At 35.2% G+C, this 26,319-nt stretch overlaps 1 pseudogene across 1 annotated transcript in view; it reads right to left on the bottom strand.

Annotated features, from left to right (window-relative positions):
• Positions 1–5,648: 5,648 nt before the first annotated feature.
• LOC308272222 (centromere protein K-like) overlaps positions 5,649–26,319 on the bottom strand; it is a 160,888-nt pseudogene continuing 140,217 nt past the window's right edge. The window contains exon 3 of the transcript in view: positions 5,649–6,164. The product of the transcript in view is annotated as a centromere protein K-like (transcript). The remainder of the gene's footprint in view (positions 6,165–26,319) is intronic.

A 26,319-nucleotide genomic window follows, 5' to 3' on the forward strand; every position in this document is an offset into this window, starting at 1 on the left:
TCTTAGAAAAAAGCCAAATAAAAAGCTATCTCCGAAGCAAACATGTCTTTAGAAAAGCTTGCCACAGCCTTTGTTCATAGATTCTATTATACAGAGGCTTTCTTTGAGCTGGATATCATGCTTCACTTTATTAATTTTGGCAGAAATTTGCTGTCTGTAATCTCTTTCAGTGGTCTTGCTGCTCTTAGCCTCTATCTTTATTTTATTTATCATTTTGTTTTTGCGGGTCTGAGGATGGAACCCAGGGGTACTCGACCTCCGAGCTACACCCCCTGCCCTAATTTTTATTCTTTATTTTGAAACAGGGTCTCACTAAGTTATGGAGGACCTCACTAAGTAGCTGAGGCTGCCCATGAACCGTGATTCTACGGTCTCAGCCTCCTTAATATTCGGATTACAAGCATGTGCCACCACACCTGGCTTGCCTCCATCTTTAGTTAGAAAAATAAATTGGCAGAAATTAAAACCAAACACTGATTAAACTTAGCTTTTCTGCTTTGACCTTAATTGACATTTTTGTCAATTTCAGAAAGTGAGTAGAAAATTTAGAACTTTTAAGGTGGTTTTCAAATTGAAAAAAAAAATTCAGTGTTATTCTATTTTATTTCTTAAGAAAGTAATAAATCAAGGATGTATGATTGTATCTAAAAAATAATTCCACAGATTAGAATATCTGGATAGAATATTTTTTTCTTGGAGAGGTAATTTTGGGTTTTCTTAATGGAAAATAGCAAAATATTACAAGACAGTGGGCCATACATGTAGTAAGTCAGGGATATTATTTTTGAGACTGGGTATTTTCAAATGAAAATGAGGCACTTCAATTGACAGAAATTATCAGTATTATTTCTCCTGGACTAGGTATTCCTCTTTATCGAAATATTTATTATTTAGAAATATATGCTTCATAAAACAGTTTAGTTTAATTCATTATTCATTAATGACTTCCTAATATATCCTAATAATTTTTCTCATTGTTCAGAAGACTAAAAGAACAAGACATTCTACCTAAAAGATGTTTACAGTTCTGTTTTTCAGAATTTTGTTAATAAAAGAAAAGATTTTAATGTAGGGTTTTTAATAATTATACTTAAGAACTTGTTCTTAAGATAAGAACTTGGTATAAAATGAAAGAGCTAAGAAAATAGAGTTGATAGGGCTACATGGATTAGTAAAATCAGAAAGCTACTCTACCCACAGGAGACCAACATGACAAAGTTCCAGCATGAGGTAGGACGACAGAGGGAGGGATGATCTTGGGGAAAGAGACATAGAAAATATAGCAATTGCCAGAAACATCTTATTAACCAACACAGAAAGGGCAGGAAATATTTCTGGTTTATCACTGTTCTTGATTTCTGGTCCTTGCCTATCAGGAAGATGGTTTATTGCAAACACCAGGAAAAATGATTCTATATAGTAAACATAGAATAGATAATAAGAAAGAATAGATATCAAACTAAATATTCAAATAATCTGGGTATTCATTAAAACAGAAAAATCTTATTTTTAAAATGGTATTTTGCAAGATAGTTTTAATAAACTGTGGAAGATGAAACCATATTTAGTAAGTGCTACACATGATAAATGCAAAAGTAGCACATGTCAGAGTGATTTGAAAGTACATAAGAGGGCTGCCTGAATCAGCCATAGTGTCATAAACTTCTAATACTAGAGATTGAGACAAGAGGCTCACAGATTTTGCACCAGCCTCGGAAACTTGGTGAGGCCCTAAGGACTTAGACCCTGTTTTATGCCTTATAGTCATACATCTTAATGAGGTTCAAGATAGAGGAGACATCCTGCACCTATTACTCATTGAGCTCCCAATTTCCACCCCATTCCTTCCTCCCCTTATAATGAATGTACATTATGTATTGGGGAATTTCCATTTTCCTCCCTCCTATCCCCCTCAGGTTGCCTTATTTGCTCATCTAAGGTTGTACCTTTGTCTAGAGTTCCTCCTATGGCCCTTTTTCTTCCTACTTTTTCACATATTAGAAGAGAAAACATCCTATTTCTTACTTTTTGTGACAGACTAATCACTTAGCATAATGTTCTCCAGTTCCATTCATTTCCCTGCAAATGACATAATTTTGTTCTTCGTTATAGCTAAGATTCCATTGTGTACTTATCCCATAGTTTTGTAATCCATACATCTGTTGATGGATATCTTGGCGGGTTCTATATTTTGGCATCTGTGAATTATGTAGCTATGAATATAGATGTTCATACTTTACTTTGGTAATTTGGTTTCCTTTCTTTTGGGTAGATACCCAGAAGTGGTATTGCTGGATTATATGGTAAATTTGTTCCCATTTTTCTGAGGATCCTCCACACTGTTTTCTAAATTAGTTGCACTAATTTTCAATCCCACCAACAATGTATTAGAATTTTCACTTTTCCACATTCCCTCCATCATTTGTTGTTGTTTGTGTTTTGAATGATTGCCATTCTAGTTGGATTTAGATGAAATTTCAGGGTAGTTTTGATTTACATCTCTTTGATTGCTAATGACGTTGAAACTTTTATACATTTATGATTAATTTGAATTTCTTTTATACAGTGTCTATTTAGTTCACTTGCCCATTTAATTGGGTTGTTTTCTCAGCTGTGATTTTTTTTAGTTCTTTGTATATTAGAGATATTTGTCCTCTATTGGAGAAATAGTTGGAAAATTTATTTCCCACTCTGTGGGCTTTCTGTTAAGGTTCTTGATAGTTTCCATTTTACTGAAGCTCTTTAGTTTAATGCAATCACAAGTATTATTGCTCCTTTTAATTATTTGTATCTTTGGGATCTTGTTGCAAAAATTTTTACCGGTTCCTGTGGGTTGAAGTATTGGATTCTATGCCCTCTTCAAGGAGCTTCTAGGTCTCTGGTCTGCTTTCCAAGTGTTTGATCCATCTTAAATTGACTCTTGTGCAGGGTGAGAAAGTATATTTCCAGTTTTCTGCATTTCCAGTTTTCTGCATTTGTTCCAGTTTTGCCAATACCATTTGTTGAAGAGGCTTAGACCCTGTTTTAAATAAAGTTAAAATAAGACTGGAGTTATAATAACTCAGTGGTAGAATGGCTACCCTGGTACTAAAGTAAAAAAAAATCCATTGATGGGTCATTCAGGGAAGGTATCACTGAAGTCACTACATCCTGTTCAGTCCTGAAGAATAGGATGCAGGATCAGAAAATCCTGTGAAGAATGAAAGTTTCTCTAAGTAGAAAGTTTGAGGACAATAACTTGAAATCGAAAACATAAAAGTACTTTTTGGAATTTAAAGAAGATTGAAAATACGGTAGGAAAAATTAAAATAGAGAGTAGTTCATAAAATTTAGGCCTTACATGGAAAACAGTAACAAGTCAAAAAAAGTTTAGAGGAATGTCATGATAGAGCTTAAATATTGGTAAAATTGGCAAGTGAAATGAGGGAAATAAAGGGCAGAAAGACATTTTAACAAATTTCTTCTCTATAGTATACATGACTCAAACATCTTTTAATTTTATTATCAAAAATTCATGTATGCATGTATGTTCTGGTTTCACAAAAGGGCATTTGTTGGGACTGGTTGTTATAAAAACTGGCACATAGAGAATAATGTGTTATGTCTTGGCATCTTATTTTGTGCCTGCCTACTGACCATCAACACTAGAGCCCACTGCAACATTGTTCTGCTAATATAGGAAAGTATAGAAAAGGTTTCATGCTGAAGAAAAGTTATAACTCACTTTTAAAAGTTACATCCCACTTTTAAGTCTGGAAATATATTTGCGTGTGTGATATACACATGCATACACGTGTGTATGAAAGAAAAAGAACAAGATACTCAATGAACATGCCAGGACTGATACTGAGGTGTCAACTTGCTGAGCTTCCTTATAAATTATTAGATATCTGCATAAATTAAATATATATCAATGTTTAATAACTTGGATATTGAAGCTTTGTATTTGTGATAGTACAGAAATATTAAGCTATGTTATGGATAAAAATAATAGGAAATCTAGATTTTAAGAACTTATTTCCTATCCCCAAATGAGCTTTAAATTTTCTCATAGTATAGCACTCTTCCTAGACAAGAATGACAAATTATAATAGACTTTGGCTTATGAAGACACAATTGGGATTATAGTTACCATAGCAACCTGAACAATGAGTCCATATCTGAAATCATTTTTATAGTTTTAACTACATCTAGTTCTTTTAATAGTGTGTACATCAAGATTATTTACATTATGACAGTTCATCATTCATTGTTAAAGCAGACATGAACTTGTTGTCTTTACTAATGAGTCTTTGTTAAATTTGCAACTGTATGGAATTATAAGACTGGATACAATAAATTCCTATGAAATACAAAGGATCCATAACTTTCTTCTTTAATCATCATCTGTAGTTTCTAACATCTTTTTTCAAAGGAAAGAAATTTAAATTCTTTTATAATTCACTTTATCTTGATTTCTTTGGCAGACTGTTTTCCACAAATATTTTTATAAAGCAACAATTATGCTGGGCTTTTATTACAAAGCCTTCTATTTTTATTGAATACAATTTAGGCAATAATACAGAGCACTATTTATCCTATCAACCAGTTAGTTCTCTTAAATATGTAATAAATTTAATGCTGTTTTTTATTTGTTGTATTTTTATGTATGGATAGACAAATGGATATGCATTGTATATCTTTGCCTTTGTCATATATTCAAAATTAGGATCATAATGCTTTCAATTCTGCTTTTTATCAGTTAATGTTATAATCATTTTCTTTTAAAACTTTATGATTTCCAAAATTTAGTCATCTGTGTAAACCATTTTTAACCATATTCTTGGTTTAAAAATAGATTACTTAAGTGCTTGGGGTTAAAATATATATATATATATGTATATATGTATATATATATTTTTTGAAGAAATATATTTGGGCATAGTATTTGAGTACATTCTTTTAAGTCTACTACTATTTTTTAGAGATTTTGAGAGAATTTTATTTACAGAAAATTTATAAAATGTCATAAAACAATTTTTAGCAGAATCAAGAACAGATTAATATACAATGTCACTGGTCTATAATACACTTTTAAAATAGTTTCATTCTAGCTTTATTCATTAGCTGTTTATATTGTAATTTTTAACAAATTTAGGAATAAAGTAATACATGAAACAGATTTGCTAAATATTTTTAAAATGTCACTTTTTAACTTAGATATTTCTTCAGTTTCAAAATCTAGAAGTTGAATGACTTTTCCATATAATTCCTAAATTAAAGAGCATTAAGCACCAAATGGAACTCAAAATGCCTAAGATACTACCATAAAGAGAAAAATCCATTTAAGAACAACATAAATTAAAAATTTTTCAAAGAACATTTAATGAAGGTACATTCAATGCTTTATAAATCTAAAGTAGTTCTTAATTGCATTGTTGTCCATACATTTAACAAATACCAAAACACTGAATGAATCAAAAGGACCATTTTAAAAACGAAGAGATGGCAGTACTTGCCATTTAAGGATAAAAGAGGATATACTACTATTGCTTTGATTTGCAAACAATATTCTTTATTCAAATGGTTTGGTGTTCCCATTATGCTTGAATGATAAGATTCTTTGCTGTATGAAGAGAGATCTTCTTTTACTGGTGGATCTTCTTTTACTAATGATGATCTTCTTTTACTAATCTTATGTGGGTTGGATCTTCTGGATGTCTCAAGGTGATTCCATTACATAGTAGCAGCTCAATATAAGGTGGCCAAAAAGAATCACTAATTTTGATATGTTGATCATGTGGAACATCAATCTATAAGAATCTCTAACAGTTCATGCAGTATTATCAGCTGTGTAGTTTTTGCTTGAGTGTTTTTCTTCTTAACATTTCCATCAGGCAGAGGAAAATGGTCTTCAAGAAATTCACACATGGTAAACAAGAGTTTCATCTTAAATTCTTTTATATTAAGCATCTTGGTTTTCAGTTCATTCAAGATTCTTGACTCAGGAAATGTCACGACCTGATTTTTCAATTCACTGTAGTACATTAAGAGAGTCCAATATTTGTTGCTGTTCATCTAACCACTGTTGCTCCCTTTTTAAGTCTTCCTTTAACTTTTTGTTCTTTGACTGATAAGTAGATAGTACCATTTCAAGATCACATTTCAATTTTTGGAACTGAAATCTTAAGGTTCAAGAATAATCTTTGTCTTGATGCTCTGCCTTCCAAGCCCAGGAGAGTAGGGTCTCGCCATCTGGAAACGGTAGTTTTTCTGCCTCTACCTTTGCAGGGCATGAACTGCTCCCATATGCTCTGAGGAGCACTGCACCCTCAGCTTTGTCAGTGTTGCACAGCAGGTTTATCTCTGAGTTACATCCCCATAGCATCTCTATTTTTTAAGTCTACTTCTATTTTTATTTTTTTACATTTTATTTTTTTTATAATGGAAATGGAGTCCACGTGTGTGTGTGTGTGTGTGTGTGTGTGTGTGTGTGTGTGTGTGTATAAACACCTAGTTTCTTTTATAATAAACATATACAGATTTTTCATTATTATTTTATAAATAGTATAATATTTATATTAGGTATAACAAGTAATCCAGCAAGGGCTTAAACTGCACAGGAGGATGCACATAGGTCATATGTAAATTCTAGGCCATTTTATATAAAGAATTCAATCATCCATTAATTTTGGTTTCCACTGAGGAACTTGGGACCAATTTCTTATGAATAACAAGAAACAAGTTGCTTAGTTACTGAACATTTTATATTATTAAAATATGGTCACTATTTATAATGTTCATTCTTTGTTCCAGTCTTAATTTCAGTCCACCCAGGTTCTTTGACTTTGTTGACCTTTCTGAAAACTTAACTAGAAAATATTTTCAAGCGTCACTGGTAGATGAGGTCATAGTTAGATCCTGGTATCTCTCATTGCTACCAATGTAACTTTTCAATGTGTCTTTTCACTAAAATATATGGATTTATTCAGTTTCCAACTATGTCAGTCGAATCCATTTCATATTGAACACTCCAACAGTGATTTTTTTAAAGGAACATTCTTAAAAAGGGTATCTGGAGACAATCTGATACAGTCATCTCTAGGCCATTTCTCTTATCTTCTAAACATTATCTAAAAAAATTTATAATTTCTTCCACATCAAGAGGCCTATGTAAAAGACATATCTTAGAGTCATAAAGTTGGAAGGGCAAAAAGGCAGGACTCTCAAGATTGATAGGACCCATGTCACTAGAAGCAATTCACACTAAGATATCCCAATTGTTATTAAAGCTTTTTTCTTTTTTTGCTGTATAATACACTTTGTCCTAAAGTTTTATCTGTAAGATAAAGTTTCTAGTATTTCTTCTAGAAGGTAGAAATGCAACCATCTCATTTGTCTTCAGTAGGAATGGAAATACTTTCAACATGTTGCATAAAAAAAAGTATTAGAAAAATAGTTGCATAAATTTCCACGTGTTTTTTATCTACATGGGTAAATACTTTATATTATTTGACATCCTTTCAAGTCAACTATCAAAGTACAGCTGAATTGATTATTCTTTGCTTTGTTTATCGTCATTTATAGACATCCTTCCTATATGAATCTTCATTTGTTTATTTTACTATTTAAGCGTCTATGCTATGAATCTAGAAATCAGGTCAGTACACTTAAATTGTAAGATTATCAAATCTCACATTTTCTCTACTTAGAGATGAGTAAATACTTTAAATTTAAAAGTCAATGGTTTCTTGATCATTTTCTCTTTGGTTTATTTCATTTTTTTTTGTTTTAACCCAATATTAGGAAGTAGTTATATGTATCCTAAAAATGAATTATTCCTTGGAATTCCAATAAAACTTAAAAGCCTGTTCACTGCAATATATCTGTATATATTAAGAAAAGAATTTAGCTTAGTGAGACTAAAAAGAAGAACAATAGTATACTTACTTAATTCCTTGGAGCAATCATGTTATCTTTATGTTTATTTCTGTAGGAGAATAACTAGATGAAACATTGTCACCCTTCATAGAATGGGAAATGTCCATTAACTTGACAAGTAATGTGTCCCTTGCATCTTGAATGATTTTTAGAAATAAATTTATTGAAATATTTGAGTACCTCAAATAATAGATATAAAGTTTTCTAATACTAAATCCAGTATTAAATTATTTTAGGGTTCAGAAGTCAATCAGGCTGAAGGTTTTTCTGATCACTGAATTATATTTGATAGACACTATATTGGGCAATAAATGTGGGATAACTTAGGTACCTTTTCAAAAGAAAAAATGTCATAGGAGGAACTCTAGACTAAGAAGAGGAAACCATAGATGAGCAAACAAGGCGGCCTAACTGAAAGTTATAGGATGGAAGAAGAGGAAAATTCCCTAATGTACATGATCTACATTCACAACATATCAATCACTAAGCCAAACTTGAGAAAGAGAGAGGGAGAAGGAAATGGGATGGGAAATGGATAAGGGGTAAGTGAGTGATGTGTGCATGTATGCCTCTACCATCTTGTACTCCATTAAGATGTTTGACTACAATACACCAATAAAAATATAAAATTTGTTTTTGATTTATTAGAGAAAGTTCAGAAATTTTTGACAAAATAAAAATTACATCTTAAGCCTTAAATTATAAAAATTATATGTGTGCATATATATTTGTTTCACTTTGAGCCTAACTGTGATATATAGTAATAATGAATCAGTAAAAGCATTAAAATTATATGACAATATTAATGATCTATAAAAAAAGATTTAAAAATAGATCCGCTGCTGATAAATCCTATAATCTCTGAGGATCGACTGCTTTAGCCCTCAGTCAAATCACTGTTTCTCCAAAAAGGATTAAACATGCAAAAATTTTATCAGAGGACAAATGATATCAACATATGAAAGGAAATAAGAAATCAGAAGTCTAGAAGAGCTATCAAATTATAATTTAAGTTTAGAGAAACATTTAGAAAAATATGGGGAACTGTCCTGGATTGCCATCTAGTTTAAGTAGTCATTGAACTAGTCTGTCAGAAAAAAAAAAGTCATGAATCTCCTGGGAATGATTCTATTAAGGGTCTCTTCGACAAAGATGGACTTGGTATGTAGAAGACAAGGGTCACTTAATTCAGGGTCTTGTAGAAAATCATAATCCATACAGATTTATCTGCAAAGTACAATGGAACTAGCAAATCTTTATTTCCAAATTCTTGTGTTTATATTTGAGCAATATCATCCTACATAAAGAATTTTAAACATATAAAATATTACTCACAAATTTAGAAAACAACTTGGCAAAAAGCCGCAGCTCATCTATCTTGTAATGTCTTCATACATTTTAGAAAAAAAGCCTTAAGTTCTACTCTTTCTAGTCTTCATGTTCTCAGTTGATCTCAAGCTAGCATCAAAGATGTTGGGCACAATGCTGGCATTGATTGTGCCAGAATCCAGGTGTAAAGCTCCATATATCACCCTAATGGTTTTGTTTACTTAAAGTATACTGAGAACCTATGCAGATTAAACAGCCCTGGACAACTGTGTGGGGGTGGTTCTCATGGTTATGAACAAAGATGGCTGCTGTCAAGCTGAGTCCCTACTTCGAGTAATTACAGCACACACTGAATTAACCATGAAAACTGTGGTAGAGATATTACCACAGAACAAATTTCCACATTCTCCTCTGTATTTCCCAGAAAACCATATAATTCTCTTAATATAACATGTGTAATCTCTGGGATGCATTAGGGATCCTCATGCCCCCCTTTTTTTTCCTTTGGTATCCCTGAAGGCCATGGTAGACAAAATAGCATTCGAGAGAGTTACACCCCTCTTTCATAAACTCAGGCCCTTGAGTTTTTATTGTGAATATAATGAAATCTGAAAATTTTTATTACACTTAGTCACTGAAAACTTAGGGTTAGATTACCTTATCATAAGTCACATACCTCTTCTGAACTGGTCAGTGTACTTCGATATGTCCAATAAGGAATAAAATAAAATTTGATTTATTTTTATAGGAACCAAAAGTGAAACATGCCTTCCCCAAACCCAATACTAATATTACTGAACTATATAACTAAAATAGCAATAACCTTCATGAACTAGTATGGATGACACATTTGGCAAAAGTACATTTAAGACCAATACCACAAAACTTTTCCTTTGACTTAACGTATGAATTCATTTATCTAAATTTAGGCAAAAATACATTGAGTGAAATATAGAGAGTGTAAGGATACAATATGATGAATTTTGATAAGTATATATACTCACCCTCCATCAAGACAGAATATTTCCATCTTTCAGAAAATTTCCTCCACTCTGTTTTCAGTACCCCCCCACCTTCCAGAAAGCTCTGTTCTCATTATCATCATAATACAATTTTTTGCCTGTTGTAAAATGTCATATACATGGAATAATACTACGTGTATCTTTTACACGTGGTGTCTTTCCTTCAACATAAAGATTTTAGAATGCATACACGTTGTTATACACTGTCACTTGCCTTCTTTTAAATAAACATTACATAACTATACCACAAGTTGTTTAACTATCTTCTTGCAGATGGAAATTTGGGTTGTTTACAGTTTGGGGCTATTATGAGTAAAACTGCTATCAACATTCTTGCATAATCCTTTTGTGAACATATGTTTTTTTTATTTTTCTTGTTTAAAGATCTAGTGGTAGAATAGCTGAGTCATAATTAAGTGAATGTATAAATAAGCATCATAAAAAGCACCAGTTATTCAAAATCGTTTTATCATTTTATACATCATTAGCAGATTTTTTTTTTTCTTTTGCGGTCTGGGGATGGAACCCAGGGGCATTCGACCTCCAAGCAACATCCCCTGCCCTATTTATTATTCTTTAGTTTTAAACAGGGTTTCACTGAGTTGCGAAGGGCCTCACTAAGTAGCTGAGGCTGTCCAAGAAGCGGAATCCTCTGGTCTCAACCTCCCAAATGCTGGCATTACAAACCTGGGCCACCACGCCTGGCTAGCAGATTCTTTTTTAATCTCAGAAAATATTTGTTTAAAGCCTACCTTTTCTAATTCTGTTAATTGTTTACCTGGTGTGTGTGTGTGTGTGTGTGTGTGTGTGTGTGTGTGTGTGTGTCTGTGTCTACAGTCTTTTACTTAGCATATTTCTGTGGTTTTATACTTAAGATATATCTTACTAGACACATTGTATTTTGCTGATGTTTGTCCATCTTTACAATCTGTTATTTAATGGAAACAATTAATTTGCATTTTATGTAATTACTCTTAAGGTTTGATTTAATATTTTCACTTCAATATTTCTTGTTTCTTGTTCCATCAAATATTTTTTACTCTGATTTTTCTCCCTTCTACATTTAGGTTTGGTTGATCAAATATCGCTAATTCATTCATTCCATAAAAAGCTTTCTAGCCATAGAGCTTTGTAGTTTGTTAAGGGCTGATCTAGGAATTATTTTATATACCCTTAATTTATCAAGAATAGTGAACAACTTACACAGGTACCATATAACGTTAATAAGTCTATTTACCATTATCCCTTATATTTTGATCAAATGTTTTAATTCTATATTTATTTTAGTCACTTTTTTTTTTTTTTGGTGGTACTGGGGGTGGAACCCAGAGGCTTTCTACCTCCAGGCTATACTCCCAGACCTTTTTTATATTTTATTTGGAAACAGGGTCTCACTAAGTTGCTGGAAGCCTCACTGAGTAGCTGAGGCTGGCTTCGAACCCGTTGGATCCTCCTGTCTCAGCCTCCCAAGCGCGGGGATTACAGGTGTGCGCCACCACGCCTGGCATTTAGTGACCTTTTAATTATTTTCTCTTTAAACAGATACTTGTTTTCTAATGAAAGTGAGAAAAATATTCTTGTATATTTATCACATATTTACCATCTCTAGTATTCCTGGTATTTTTTATAGATCCAAACTCCAAGTGATACTTATCACTCTTCCTCATGAATTTCCTTTAGCATCTCTTGCAGTAGAGGTCTGCTTGTTTCTGTGCAACCTAAGGCCCTATAGTGAAACCTCACAGAAAGTTCATTTGTACCACGTAGAGAACTTCCTCTGATTCACTACCCTTTGCAACCGAGTTCAGCCAGCTCAGTGCAAATTCAGTGACACTGCTGTATTCTTGCATTCTATTGCCCTGTGCTGCTATAAGAGAAATTCTTCCAGGAAGTCATCCAGGAAAACTTAGACTTTATTGCTTTGGTTACTCAAAAACCTCTTTCCTGGATTACATAATTTTCACTTGATGAAATCTATACTTCCTATACTGTGTGCAGTTTCATTGTCGACTGCACTGGGAGGGAGGGCAAACTAAGTATCCCTTTCCTTATTATAAATGGAAGAAGATAATCAACTTAGATTTTAGATGGTTGTATTTGATGCCATAATTTCCATTCATCAAATTGCTTCTGAATGAAAGGTAGTTTTTGCAAAAATATCATAAATGAAAAAGCAACTTAGAAATGGAGAGAAAGCCAGTCTTTGACTTTTTTGTTTGTATGTTTTGTTTTGGTAGTAGAGGCAAACTCAGGGTCTCACACATGCAAGGTAAATACTTTCCTACTGAGCTACATCACAAACCTGAATTTTTAATTTTTTTACAGTATTCAAGGAATACTTTTTAAAATCTTTCCTAAAATAGTATGTATATAAGAATTAATATTTAAAAGATAGTCCTAAAATTGGTGTTATTGTGTGGTTCTTTTTTAAAATATTTACTGCTGTCGTGTCAATCTGCTTGGGATGGATCTCTTTTCATTGCATTTTTTAGAAATCAGCTGTTATTATTTGGAGTAGTGTTTAAAAGCTAAATACATTACTCCCTTATCTTTTATTTATGAGATAGTGTCAAAAGTTAAGATATATGATTTCTTATAGTTGTACTTAATGCATATACATTTGAGTATGTTATTTGATTTTCAGAACTTGTGTCTTTACACATTAGAGAAACAGATAATATCATATATCTTGGTAACATCACAGTTTTCTGTGAGTGTGATGATAAATACAAGAACTGTAGATAATATGAATGCCTGTGGTTATTCTAAAAGATAAACAATAGGATTTTTCTTCTAGTCAGTGTCCATTATAAATTATTATGATACTTTGAGAAAGGATTCTAGTGATCTTTTCCAAATTCTCAAGAAAGAGTGACAGTATCTACTTTTTAGAGCTAAAAAGGGAATAACTGACAAAGAAGGATAAGATAGAAAAAAAGATCAGCCTAACAGTCTAAAATAAAGTCCATCTGAGGATATTGTTTGATTGTGACTGTGAGGTTTTCACAAAGATATTTAAAATTAAGCAGAGATATGTTCCATTTGTCTAGTTGATCTGTATATACCACAGACATTTCTATCTTGCAATTCCTTACTATATTCTAGTGTGCCCATGTTCATTATTTTATTTGTGTAACATCTTACTCCTCATATCACTGGCATAATATTTCCAAATGACAACTCTAATGGGATATTTAAATTTGTCCCAATAAACATTTGCAGGAAATTATGCAACTTCAAAGTATTTTCTCTTTACCTTACATGTTGTTTTAAGTTTTCTCTGTTTTTCTTAAATCCCAGTAAATCTGCCTGCCGTGAAAGACCAAACAGGGAGAATTTCATATCCACTTCTTAAACACTGTTTACTGAAATGTCAATGAAGTGAGAATGAAAGGCTCTGGAGAAAGTTCCCTCAACTAAGACATGATTATTTATCAAATCTAAGTGAAGCCCCAGGAGGAGTCCAAGTTTATAACCTGGATTTAAATTACAGCATGGATTTACTTTTCATCTTTCTGAATCTTTAGAAGTCACAGCTTTCTCTGTGAAGTTGTGCTTAGGCAGTACAACATTTATATCAACATTCATACTTGGCTTATGAGATTGAATAATACGGGAGGGATCTTAAACAACAAAATCATTTCTCCTCTCATAGAACACCATTTAAATAGCCTACTTTTATTTTAAAATCCAACAATGGTACTGCTAAAATAACATGCAACAAATATAAGCACTAGTGTAAATCAGGAGCACATGACATCCTTTCACAAACATATCAAAGCCAATCACTAAGCTGAACATGAAAAGGAGGGGGTAGAAAATCGGGTAGGAATTGAGGAAGGGCTAAATGAGTGATGTGTGCATGTACGCTTCTACCATCTTGCACTCCATTAAGATATATGATTACAATGTTCCAATAAAAGATAAAAGAAAAAAGGAAAAGAAACAAATCAGGAGCTAGGAAAATGAACTTTATCTTAGTAAATAAACGGTTTCTTGATTCCATAGTGTACTCCAAAAAAAGACTCCTAAAGATAATTTCAGAAGCGCAAAAGGAGGAACCATAGTCTCAGGCAAGCAAGATATATTGTGCATTTTACAGAAATTTAGAAAGATTAATAGGGACTTATAAATCATCAGAATTGACATTCTCCACTCACAGATGAGAAAACTGAGACCCTGATAGATGAAGGATCTTGCTGAAGAACAAAACAAATAAAAAGTCAACATGGTGCTCATTTCAGTGTTTTCACTCCATCATGTCGCTCAAAGGTGATGGGTAAACTTTGTTGCTACTGTGATACATGTAAAATATAGTGAGAATTGGCTATGCAGTTTGTACTAAGCTACAAATCTGGGTAATGGAGTAAAATGGAATGGACATCTTTATAAATTAGATAATTTTCCCATTTCTACCCATTTAGAAGCAACTTCTACCAATTGTCTATCAAGTTGATGTATAGACAAATGCTCCCACCACAATCAGTCAAAATAGAAATATTTGTTCAAGATAGCTTTTTATTTTAATTTTGAAATAATTTGAATAATAAATTTAATTCATTTGTTAATATGAATGCATGTCTATATTGTAGGCAAATGGTAAGAAGATACTCTGTGAAAATATGATATTGATAAAAAATAATTAGAAGGTTCTTTCATGTCAAACATTCTTTCAAAATGAGCTCTTCCATTTACCAAAATAGAGAATAGAAAAGTAATTTAGTAAATTAAATCCTAGTGACCAGATAGTTAAATCATTTTCTACTGGGTCTTATTTAATTTTGTTTTTATTATCATAAAATATGCCTAACAAAATTGATCACACTTACCAATTATAAGCGTTGAATGGTTTTGATTAAATTCATAATGTTTAATTATCACCACTGTCCATCTTCATAATTCTTCTTTTTGTAAAACTGAAATTCTTTACCCTTTAATCAAAACTCCCACTCCTTACTCCCCCTGTACCTGGCAACCACAGTTCTTTCTATTTTTATGATTTTAACTGTTGTACTTTATACTAGTATAGCTATATATTACATGTCTTTTTGTGTGTTAGGTATTTTATTATGGAAGGGAATTTAATTTTGGTAAATGTTTTTACCTGAATCAATTAAGATTATTTTTTCTTCAATCTTTTAATGTGCTATAATTCTCTTATGGTTTGGATGTGTAATTTCCCCAGAAAAGCTCACATGTTGGCAGGGCAGCAAGGTCCAGAGACCGAGCTTGGCTGGAGGAGTGGATGGCTAGCAGGGTGATACACTTTGAAGAGACTCTATCTGTCCTTGGCCACTTTCTGTTGTCTGACCCTCTGCCTTGGCCACCATTACTTGAGGAGTTTGTCTCTGCCATGCCATGATACTGCTCTTTTTCTGCCTTGGAATCAACCAACTCTGAACTGAAGCTCTGAAACCTCGAAAACCATGAGCCCAAATCAATCTTTTCTAAGTTGTTCTTGTCCAGTGTTTTGGTCACAGTGATGAAATGCTGACTCAAACAAGTATGTAGATCAATTTCCATTATGTTGGATCATTCTTGCATTTCAAGAATAAGACCTATCTTTTCATGATGTATTATCCTATTAATTTGCTACTGAATTTAGCTTGTTAGTATTTTAAGTTGTTGCATCAATGTTCATAAGAAATATTATTCTATTTTTCATGTAGTATTTTTTTCTGGAAGTAACATCAAGATGATGCTTACTCCATAGCATAATTTAAAGTGTTCTCTTTTCAGTTTTTTTTTAAAGTATGAGAAAGATTGTTCATATTTTTCCTTTAAATGACTGATAGAATTCACCAGTGAAGTCTATCTAACTGTTAGTCTATCAGTCCAGGGCTTCTCTAAGTCTGGAGATTTTTTATTACTGATTTAATTACCTTACTAGGTATAGATCCACTTAAAATTTTGTATTAGTAATTTAGTCTTAATGGACTGTTTGTTTTTAGACACTTATAAGATTTTTCTAGCCCATCCAACTTGTTGGCATACAATTGTCCATTATATTTGCTTATAAAATAGCAGATATAAACAAAGTACAGGAAATGATAATATAATTACTGTCATAGAAAAGATATTAACATTTCAGGAGGGTTTATGCAGTGTATGCAGTCTATACTCAGACATTGCCTTTCAAAAGAATATGTAATCTGATATTCTAGTAAATGAAGTTATGTAAGTGAATGGGGATTTCAGTGTTAGGATGGCCTGTTGGTAAATGCAGACATGTTCTAAAGCCTACCTGAGGGATGCAAACAATTAAGAATTTGAACACTGCCTCTGTAATTAAGATTTGAACACTGAAGAAGAAAGTGATAAGAAATAAAAAAGCAGCACTGAAGAAGTCCTGTAGAAATAAACAAGAAAATCCAGGAGAAGGTGTTGTACCTAAAACTAAAGAAAGAAATTTCAAGAATGAGGGAGTTCTGTATCATCAAATAATGCTGAAGATCAAAAGAACATGAAATGAAGTGAGCCCACTAGAAGCAATAAGAACATTGGCGCTTTGGGATAGTATTTTTAGTGAAGTGGCAAACGGAGAAAGAAGATGAAGTGGAATGAGAATAGATTTTTTTTTTTTTTGAGAATTTGAGAATGTTAAGAAAAAGAATGTATACAACTTCTTCAAGAAGGTTTACTGGGAAAGGATAGAAAATGATAGGGAAAAGATCAGTAGTGATTTGAGGCCAAGGAAGGGTTTTAAATGGAGAGAGATTTGATCACATATCAGTGCTAATGAGAGAATCCTAGTGGAGAAAGTGGTGCCTCGAGATTTGTACTAATCCACTGATTGAACAAGGATCAGATAGAGCTGAAATAGAGTTGGAGAAATAAATCTTGCTCCAGAAATACCACAATTTAAGATAAAGAAAGAAGAAAATGATTAAGGGAGGAATGCAGGGAAATTTATGCAATTATGGTAGGAATTTGAGGAAAAAAACATTGCTTGATTATTTTAATTTCTTTCTTATAAAAGAGTTCACATTATCTGCTAAGTAAGAAAGAAAATTGTGTGGTTGCAAGAAGATGCAGTGAATGTAGAATAAAAAATTGGAACAAGAGATATTGAGGCTGGGCTGTGTTGAAATTAAGAAATTTATAAATTTTTTTTGTGTGTGGTACAAGCCCTTCCACCTCTGGGCTACACTCCCAGATATATATATATATATATATATATATATATATATATATATAGATAGATAGATAGATAGATATAGATAGATATATGTATGTATGTATATGTATATGTATATATATATATATATAATTTTTTTAATTTAGAAACTGGGTCTCTTAAAACAGTGCAGCTGGCTTTGAACCTGTGAGATCCTCCTGTCTCCTGAGACCACTTTCAACACCACCTTTCTCCTTGGTCTCCGCTAAACTCTCTCCTTATACGTGATGTACAAGATTCTTAACAATATAGAGAAACAGCAGTCCTCTTCACGGGGAGTTTTTCCATAAGTTCCAGTGTATTTGGATAAGTTTTTTTTTTGTGTGTGTGTGTGTGTGTGTCACATTTTCTTTTTTTATTATTTTTTTATTAATTTATTTTTTAAATTGGTGTATTGTAGTCATATATCAATCACATTGGAGTACAAGACTTGAGAGGATATACAAGCACACATCATCCAATTAGCCCTCCTCCAGCCCCCATCCCATTCCCTCCCCCTCCCTCCATCCCACTCTTCTTTGGTGATTTGCTTTGATACATTTGTTTATGTACCTCCTGCGTTTTAAAGAGGCTCTGTCCTCCAGTATTACATACCCTCTGATTGGTCACATTAGTTGCTTCACTATAGGGCCCTTTCCATAGCTCAACCTCTTCCTGTTGCCCTTTTCCTCCTAGTTATTGCTGATTAAGAGAAGCGTCTGATTTATATTTTCTGCGATATTTCTCTGTGCATGCTGCGTTGCAAGTACCGATCCCACTCTTGATGGTCCCAGAAGTGGCCTGGCTACTCAGTGGACTGATCCAGACCTCGCTGGCTCAAGCAGCAGCCTTGCCTCATGGGAGGCCCCAGTTTTGGTCTCGCTGGCCCCTGAACCGGTCTAACCACTAAGCTGGCTTTGGTCCCGGCCTTAGAGGCTGCAGGAGTGAACTTGCCTCACGCCAGGCTCCAATGCTGGCCATTGGCCCCTGCACCGGCATAACCCCTTGGCAGGATTCCAATCCCGGCCTCGGAGGCCCCAGCACCGGCCTAGCCTCACAGCAGGCTCCAATGCCGGCCTCTTTGGCCCCAGCACTGGCCTAAACCCTTGGCAGGTTCCGTTCCTGGGTTAGGAGGCCCCAGAACTGGCCATGTCCCACGGCAGGCTCCGATGCCGGCCTTGCTGGCCCCAGCACCGGTCTAGCCCTTCGGCAGGTTGTTATCCTGGCCTCAGAGGCCCCAGTACCGGCCTTGCCTCATGGCAGGCTCCAATGCCAGCCTCGCTGGCCCCAGCAACGGCCTAACCCCTCGACAGGCTCTTATCCCGGCACTCGGAGGTCCCAGTACTGGCCTTGCCTCACAGCAGGCTCCGATGCCGGCCTCACTGGCCCCAGCACCGGCCTAACCCCTCAGCAGGCTCCGGTCCTGTCCTCGGAGGCCCCAGCACTGGCCTTGCCTCACGGCAGGCTCCGATGCCGGCCTCGCTGACCCCAGCACTGGCCTAACCCCTCGGCAGGCTATTATCCTGGCCTCGGAGGCCCCAGTACCAGCCTTGCCTCATGGCAGGCTCCGATGCCGGCCTCGCTGGCCCCAGCACCGGCCTAACCCCTCAGCAGGTTCAGGACCCGACCTCGGAGGCCCCAAAACAAGCCTTGCCTCATGGCAGGCTCCAATGCCGGCCTCGCTGACCCCAGCACTGGCCTAACCCCTCGGCAGGCTATTATCCTGGCCTCGAAGGCCTCAGTAGTGGCCTTGCCTCACAGCAAACTCCGATGTCGGCCACTGGCCCCGGCGCCCGCCTAACCCCTCAGCAGGTTCTGATCACTGTCTCTGTGGTTATTATTTCAAAGGTTCCAGGTGTAATGTATCAGATCTCTGCCTCCCCTGAGTATTGGCCACTGGCATTGCCACTGCCTCCACCGTTTTAAATCCTTCCCAGGCTCTTTTTCCACTCTGAATGTTGTCCAGTGTTCCTAAGCATGCGTGATGGTAGCATTCGATATTTGGTGTAATTTCTCCAAAAAAATAAAGTTTGTAAGATCCGGTTTCTGCTTCTCCTGAATACAAGTCTCCACCACCATCGCGGAGAACTCTTTCAACACCGCATTTCTCCTTGGTCTCCGCTAAACTCTCTCCTTACAGATGATGTCTGAGATTCTTAACAATATAGAGAAATAGCAGTCCTCTTTCACGGCGAATTTTTCCATAAGTTCCAGTGCATTTAGATAAGTTTTATCTGCATCTCTAGTGTCCTGGCATCCATAACGGCTTTCTTACCTCCTCTCCGATATTTTTCTTTATCTTTTTCTGTTCTGGGCCCGGTTTCTCCAGGAGTCTGGCGTGCTACTCTCAGTTCGGCCGGGGCCCAGAGTCCTTTGACCTGGGCCCCATCTGGCGTGCCCCGCACGCGACCCCCGCTTAGAACCCAGCGTCTTACTGGGCCCGGTTTCTCCAGGGGTCTATTTGGATAAGTTTTGTCTGCATCTCCAGTGTCCTGGCATCCTCCACGGCCTTCTTAACCCCTCTCCGATATTTTTCTTCTTTTTCTTTTCCTTTTTTTTTTAATAAGAGAAGACAGTATGTGTGGTTGAGGAGGTAGTGGGATCAGGCACTCAGTAGCACTGTGACCCAGCCCGGTTTCCCCATGGGTCCAGCGAGCTCCACACTACTCTGCCTGGGGCCCAGAGGCCTGTGACCTGGGCCCCCGGCTGTTCCGGGGTCCGGCGTGCCTCGCGCGATCCTTGCCCAGGACCCAGAGTCTTACTGGGTCCGGTTTCTCCAGGGGTCTGGCGTGCTCCGCGCGGTCCGGCCTGGGGCCCAGAGTCCCAGGACCCAGGCCCTGGCTGGCATGCCCCGTGTGACCTCTGCCTGGGACCCAGGGTCTATATTTAAAAACATCACACATTTATATGTGTAATTCATGAATTGAAAATTATTTAAATCTCAGGAACCCAGTGAATTTTCTAGTTACTGCCTTAAGTTTTCATTGCCTTGATGCTCCTAATGACTCTCTCTGTATAACCCAACTGTTATTTTGTAAAAACCAGGTCTATAGCCATTAATAGGGAGAAAAAGCACCGCCAGATTAAAACTATAGGCTCTAGTACCACTTTAAGTTCTGATCTTCATACAATAGTGCATAAGTGTTGCAATCTTAGAAAGTTGTGTATATTCCCTGTACCTCAATTTCAATCCAAAAATGTAACTAATAATCGTGTCTTTCTCATAAGGTTATTGTGAAGAGTAAATGAATAAGCACAAGTGCTGAATGTTAACTAAATGGAGCAGAAGTTTATTTTTCTGTTATTTATTAAAATATGATTTATATTCAGCAATGTACATGAATCTTAAGAGTACAATGTGACAATTTTTTACATATGTGTACAACTGTGGAACCACTATGCATATTAGATATGGTATATTCTCGTATGCCCAGAACATCCTCTATATTTTAATATTATTTGTTATTGATTTTTTTTTTGCTCCCAAATTAGGGAAAGGTATCCATTTTGTTTATTTATTTATTTTTTTGCAGTACTGGGGATGGAACCCAGGAGCATTCTACCTCTGAGCTACACTCCCAGCTCTATTTTTTATTCTTTATTTTGAAACAGGGTCTCACTAAGTAGCTGAGGCTGTCTGCAAACCAGGATCCTCCTGTCTCAGCCTCCCAAATGTTGTGATTACAAGGGTGCACCACCACTCCCAGCTCAGTTCTTGACTTTTGTATAACTGTAATCAAACAGTATGTGTACTTTATATCTGGCTTACTTTATTTGAGAATCATTAGATTTATGTTTTGTTGGACCACCTTAAGTTCTGATAATATATATATATATATATATATATATATATATATATATGCATATATATGTAGGTATATATCAATAGATATACTTAGGTGTATTTTTGCTGTATAATATTACATTATATGACTGTATCACTATTTTAAAATTTTATTTTTGTATTGAGACTTGAGTTGTTTAATATTTCCGTAAACCATTATTTATCTCCATTGCTTAAATACCCTTTTTAATTCTAATATAAAGTGCATCTGTCTACTAGTTTGAAATAGGATGGCTGGTGTAGAAAAAACATCCATCCATAGAAGATAGTAAATACCATTATTTTTTGTTGTTGTTAACACAGACAGCCTATAAGTAGTGCTTCAACAAAAGCATTTTCAACATAACATGAACATAAATGATAATACTGTTTTGTTGTTTTATAATTTTTAATCCCAGAGAAGCAGAACTACAGTAGATTAAGAAAAAAATAGGAAATGTGTCACTGATTTTTGGTCCCAGTGATCTGGTGTCTGGAGATCATCTTCAAATACAGTTAGTGAGAGTGAATATATAATCTCTGTAACAGAAGCAAAGACCAAAATGGCAGGGTTCCTCCCCATCTTTTATCCAATACAACTTGCTTCCTTTGTCTAATTGATATTTAGATTACATTTATTTTTGCACTAGCCACTCAACTAATGTTGGAAATTATCATTATTTAGTTTATCTTTCTCATGTTGCTCCTCCCTTCTAGGTTGCAAAGATGACTGACATCTAATTTTCTAAGTCCATTGACTCCCTTGGTTGTATTTTGAAGAAAGGTGAAATCCCTTGTCAATCTGCAAGCCTCCTAAATGACTCTAAATTGCATTATGTAATGTCATAAAGGCAAGATGCTTGCTGTATGAAATTACTAGTGACGGCTGATGGGGGAAACAGTGTGCTGAGATAATTAAAAATGCACCTGAGATCATAATATCAATAAAAATGAAAGGAGTTTGCCTCAGCTGGCTCTCTCTTCTGACATATTCTATGCATGATTACCAAGAGAAAAGAATTTATTGTGCCCCAATGCTTTTAGAGCACAGATCTTATTCTTAGATATCGACATATTAGAAAGCATTTGGAAATACTCACGGAATGCATTGCTTTTGCCATATCACAGAATTGCAGAACATAAAATCCTTTCTTTAAAATGAAGATGAAAAATCAATTTGTACATATGCAGCCAATCATTTTACTGACTTAAGAAATTACTTAAAGCAAATATCATCTGAATTTGAGAAGTATCTGAGTTAGACTTCCTGGAAAAGTAGGTTAGCAATTCCTTATTTGCATAATCATACTATTGCTAGTTAAATCCCTTCTGTAAATTACAGAACAAAACAAAATCCTGTCCAATAGAGGAGCTTTTATTATTTCTTCATAGTCACAATGTGCTTATGTATCTATTTGTAATTTCTATTTGTTAATAAATATGTTTAAATATAAATGTGTTATGTAAGTGCTGTCCTCCTAATTATAGCTAATGTCCACAGGATAATTGAATGAGCAATGAATACTTTAACTATGGTACCATATATATTTCCATGATGAGATAAAACCTGTTTACCTGTGGTGCTTCATTCTCTTTTCTCTATTCTGGCCATTTATCTACTCAAATATGTGAAAAATAAAATAGAATGAACAATTTTGCAGATTTTTCAAAAAAGGAGTAAGTCTTTGGGAAAGCCTAAGAGCCATTTTCTTAGAGGTGAACTGCTTTATAGGTACCTTATAGCATGTCCATCTACTTCTAGCAGCTCCACAGAAAGACATTCCAGAAAGCAATTAACAGGTACAGGCAGGCTGATGAAGGTGTGAGAGTCAGATCCTCTTGGGAGATTTAGGGTGTTGCAAAACAGGAATGGAAATGGAATATTAAAAATATTTTCTATTATGTACGTAGACACACAGGTATTTAAGAAAAAAGGGAATAAAATATTGAATTTTAGTGACTGTAAGTGAAATTTTTTTTTTAAACCTAGAATTTTGTTTCCATAGATTTTTAAATGCTACTTTGATATATACATAATCTGTTTTCCTTTTTTTAAAAATTAAGAAGCTTTAAGTTTTGTTTTCTATTATTTATTTATTATTTTATTTATTTATTGTGATAAGGGTTGAACTCAGGGCCATTCTACCTCAAAGGTACAGTCTCACTCCTAGCTCTATTTTATTTTTATTTTTTTATTATTTTTATTTGGTGTATTGTATTTATACATCATAATGGGGTTAAAAACTTGTGTAGGCATAAATGCACACATCACCCAGCCAGCCCCCACCCAGTCCCTACCTCACTCCCTCCCCATCCCTCCCTCCCATGCTTGGTTTAGTGGTTGACTTCGATATGAATAAGTACATCATGCACTTTAAAGCATTTCCCTTTCCCCACCTCCCTTCCCCACAGTTAGGTTGTCTTATTTGTTCCTCTATAGGATCTCCTTTTTTACCTGGATTTCCTCCTATGACCCCATTCACCCTAGCTTTCACATATTAGGGAAAGCATCTGATTCCTTACTTTTTGTGACTGACTACTCTCAATTAGCATAATGTCCTAAAGATCCATCCATTTCCCTGAAAATACTGCAATTGTATTTTTTATGGCTGAATAAAATTACATTGTGTATATATCCCACAGTTTTGTAATCCATTCATCTGTTGATGGATATCTTGGCCGGTATCACAGTTTTGCTATGCTGAATTTGCAGCTATGAATATAGATACATGTGCATTAGTTTGGTAGTTTGGTTTCCTTTCTTTTGGGTAGATACCCAGAAGTGGTATTGCTGGATCAAATGGTAGATTTGTTCCCATTCTTCTGAGGATTCTCCATACTGTTTTCCAAAGTGGTTGCACTAATTTGCAATCCCACCAAACAATGTTTTAGAGTTTCCTCTTCTCTACATCCTCACCAGCATTTGTTGTTTTTCATGTTTTGAATGATTGCCATTCTAGTTGGCGTTAGGTGAAATCTCAGTGTAGTTTTGATTTGCATCTCTCTGATTGCCAATGATGTTGAGCATTTTTTCATCCATTTACTGGCCATTTGAATTTCTTATTTTGTGAAGTGTCTATTTAGTTCATGTGCCCATTTTTTTTTGATTGGATGATTTGTTTTTTTAGTGTTGAGTTTCTTGGGTTCTATATATTTTAGATATTGGTCCTCTATTGGAGAGTTGGGTGGCAAAAATATTCTCCCATTCTGTTGGCTCTCGATTGAGGTTCTTGATAGTTCCCTTTGCTGAACAGAAGCTCTTCAATTTCATGCAATCCCACGTATTGATTCACCTTTTGGTTTGTTGTGCCTTTGGGGTCTTGTTGAGAAAGTTTTTATCTGTGCCAATGTGTTGCAGTGTTGGACCTATGCTCTCTTTGAGGAACCTTAAGCTCTCTGGTCTAATTTCCAAGTCTTTTATCCATCTTGAATTGGCTCTTGTGCTAATATCTAGACTAATATCTAGAATATACGGACAACTCAAGAAACTCAACACTAAGAAAACTAATAACCCAATCAAAAACTGGGCAAGTGAATTAAATAGATACTTCATGAAGGAAGAAATTCAAATGGCCAATAAATACATGAAAAAATGCTCAACATCATTAGCAATCAGAGAGATGCAAATCAAAACTACCCTGAGATTTCACCTAACTCCAACTAGAATGGAAGTCATTCAAAACACAAACAACAACATATGCTGGCGAGGATGTGCAAAAGTGGGAACTCTTTTTTTTTTTTTTTTTTTTGGTGGTACTGGGGGTGGAACTCAGAGGCTTTTCTACCTCCAGGCTATACTCCCAGACCTATTTTCTATTTTATTTGGAGACAGGGTCTCACTAAGTTGCTGAGAGCCTTACTAAGTAGCTGAGGCTGGCTTCGAACCTGTGCAATCCTCCTGTCTCAGCCTCCCAAGTGCGGGGATTACAAGTGTGCATCACCATGCCTGGCTAAAAGTGGGAACTCTAATACACTGTTGGTGGGATTGCAAATTAGTGCAAACACTTTGGAAAACAGTATGGAAGATCCTCAGAAGAATGGAAATGAACTTGCCATTTGATCCAGCAATACCACTTCTGGGTATCTACCTTTAATAAAGGAAACCAAATTACCAAACTAATGCATGTGTATCTATGTTCATAGCTGCACAATCTCCCATTGCCAATCTATGGAAATAACCAAGATGTCCATCAACAGATGAATGGATTACAAACCTGTGGGATATATACACAGTGGAATTTTACTCAGCCATAAGGAAAAACACAATTACATCATTTACAGGGAAATGGATGGAACTGGAGGACATTATGCTAAGTGAGATTAGTCAGTCACACTAAATAAGAAATTGGATGCTTTCCCTAATACCTGAAAACTAAGGAGAAATGGGTCATAGAAAGAACTCTAGATAAAATAGAAATTTTATAGAGGAGCAAATAAGACAACCTGAGGGGATGAGAGAGAGGAAGAGGGAAATTCTCCAAAGCACATGATGTACTTAAATATATCAAAGTCAATCACTAAGCCAAGCATGGGAAGGAGGGAGAGAAAGGGAATGGGATGGGAATTGTGTAAGGGCCAATTTGGTGATGTGTACATGTATGTCCCCACCATCTTTTATCGCATTAAGATGTATGGCCACAGTGCACAAAAAAAAAAAAAAAAATTTAAAAAAGAACTATAAACATCAATACAATCCTTTAAATGTGTTTTTCTTTTAATCTCAAAATTTTAGGTGTTTCACCATTCTGTGAACGGTCATTTCAGTTTACTTTTATGAACTGCATATCACTTGATGAATCTATGAACTTTCTTTGTGTTTAAGATCTGAAAGGAAACTGGTTCTTTCTTTCTTTCTTTCTTTCTTTCTTTCTTTCTTTCTTTCTTTCTTTCTTTCTTTCTTTCTTTCTTTTGTTCTTTCTTTCTTTCTTTCTTTCTTTCTTTTTCTTTTTTGAGGTACTGGGGTTCCTGGAAGCCCTTCTACCTCTGGGCTACACTCCCAGACCTATTTTATACGTTTTATTTGGAAACAGGGTCTTTTGAGCCAGCACATGATCCTCCTATCTCCACCT

This window comes from Muscardinus avellanarius (genome assembly GCF_963383645.1).
Source record: "Muscardinus avellanarius genome assembly, chromosome: 13".
Taxonomy (NCBI): Eukaryota; Metazoa; Chordata; class Mammalia; order Rodentia; family Gliridae; genus Muscardinus; species Muscardinus avellanarius.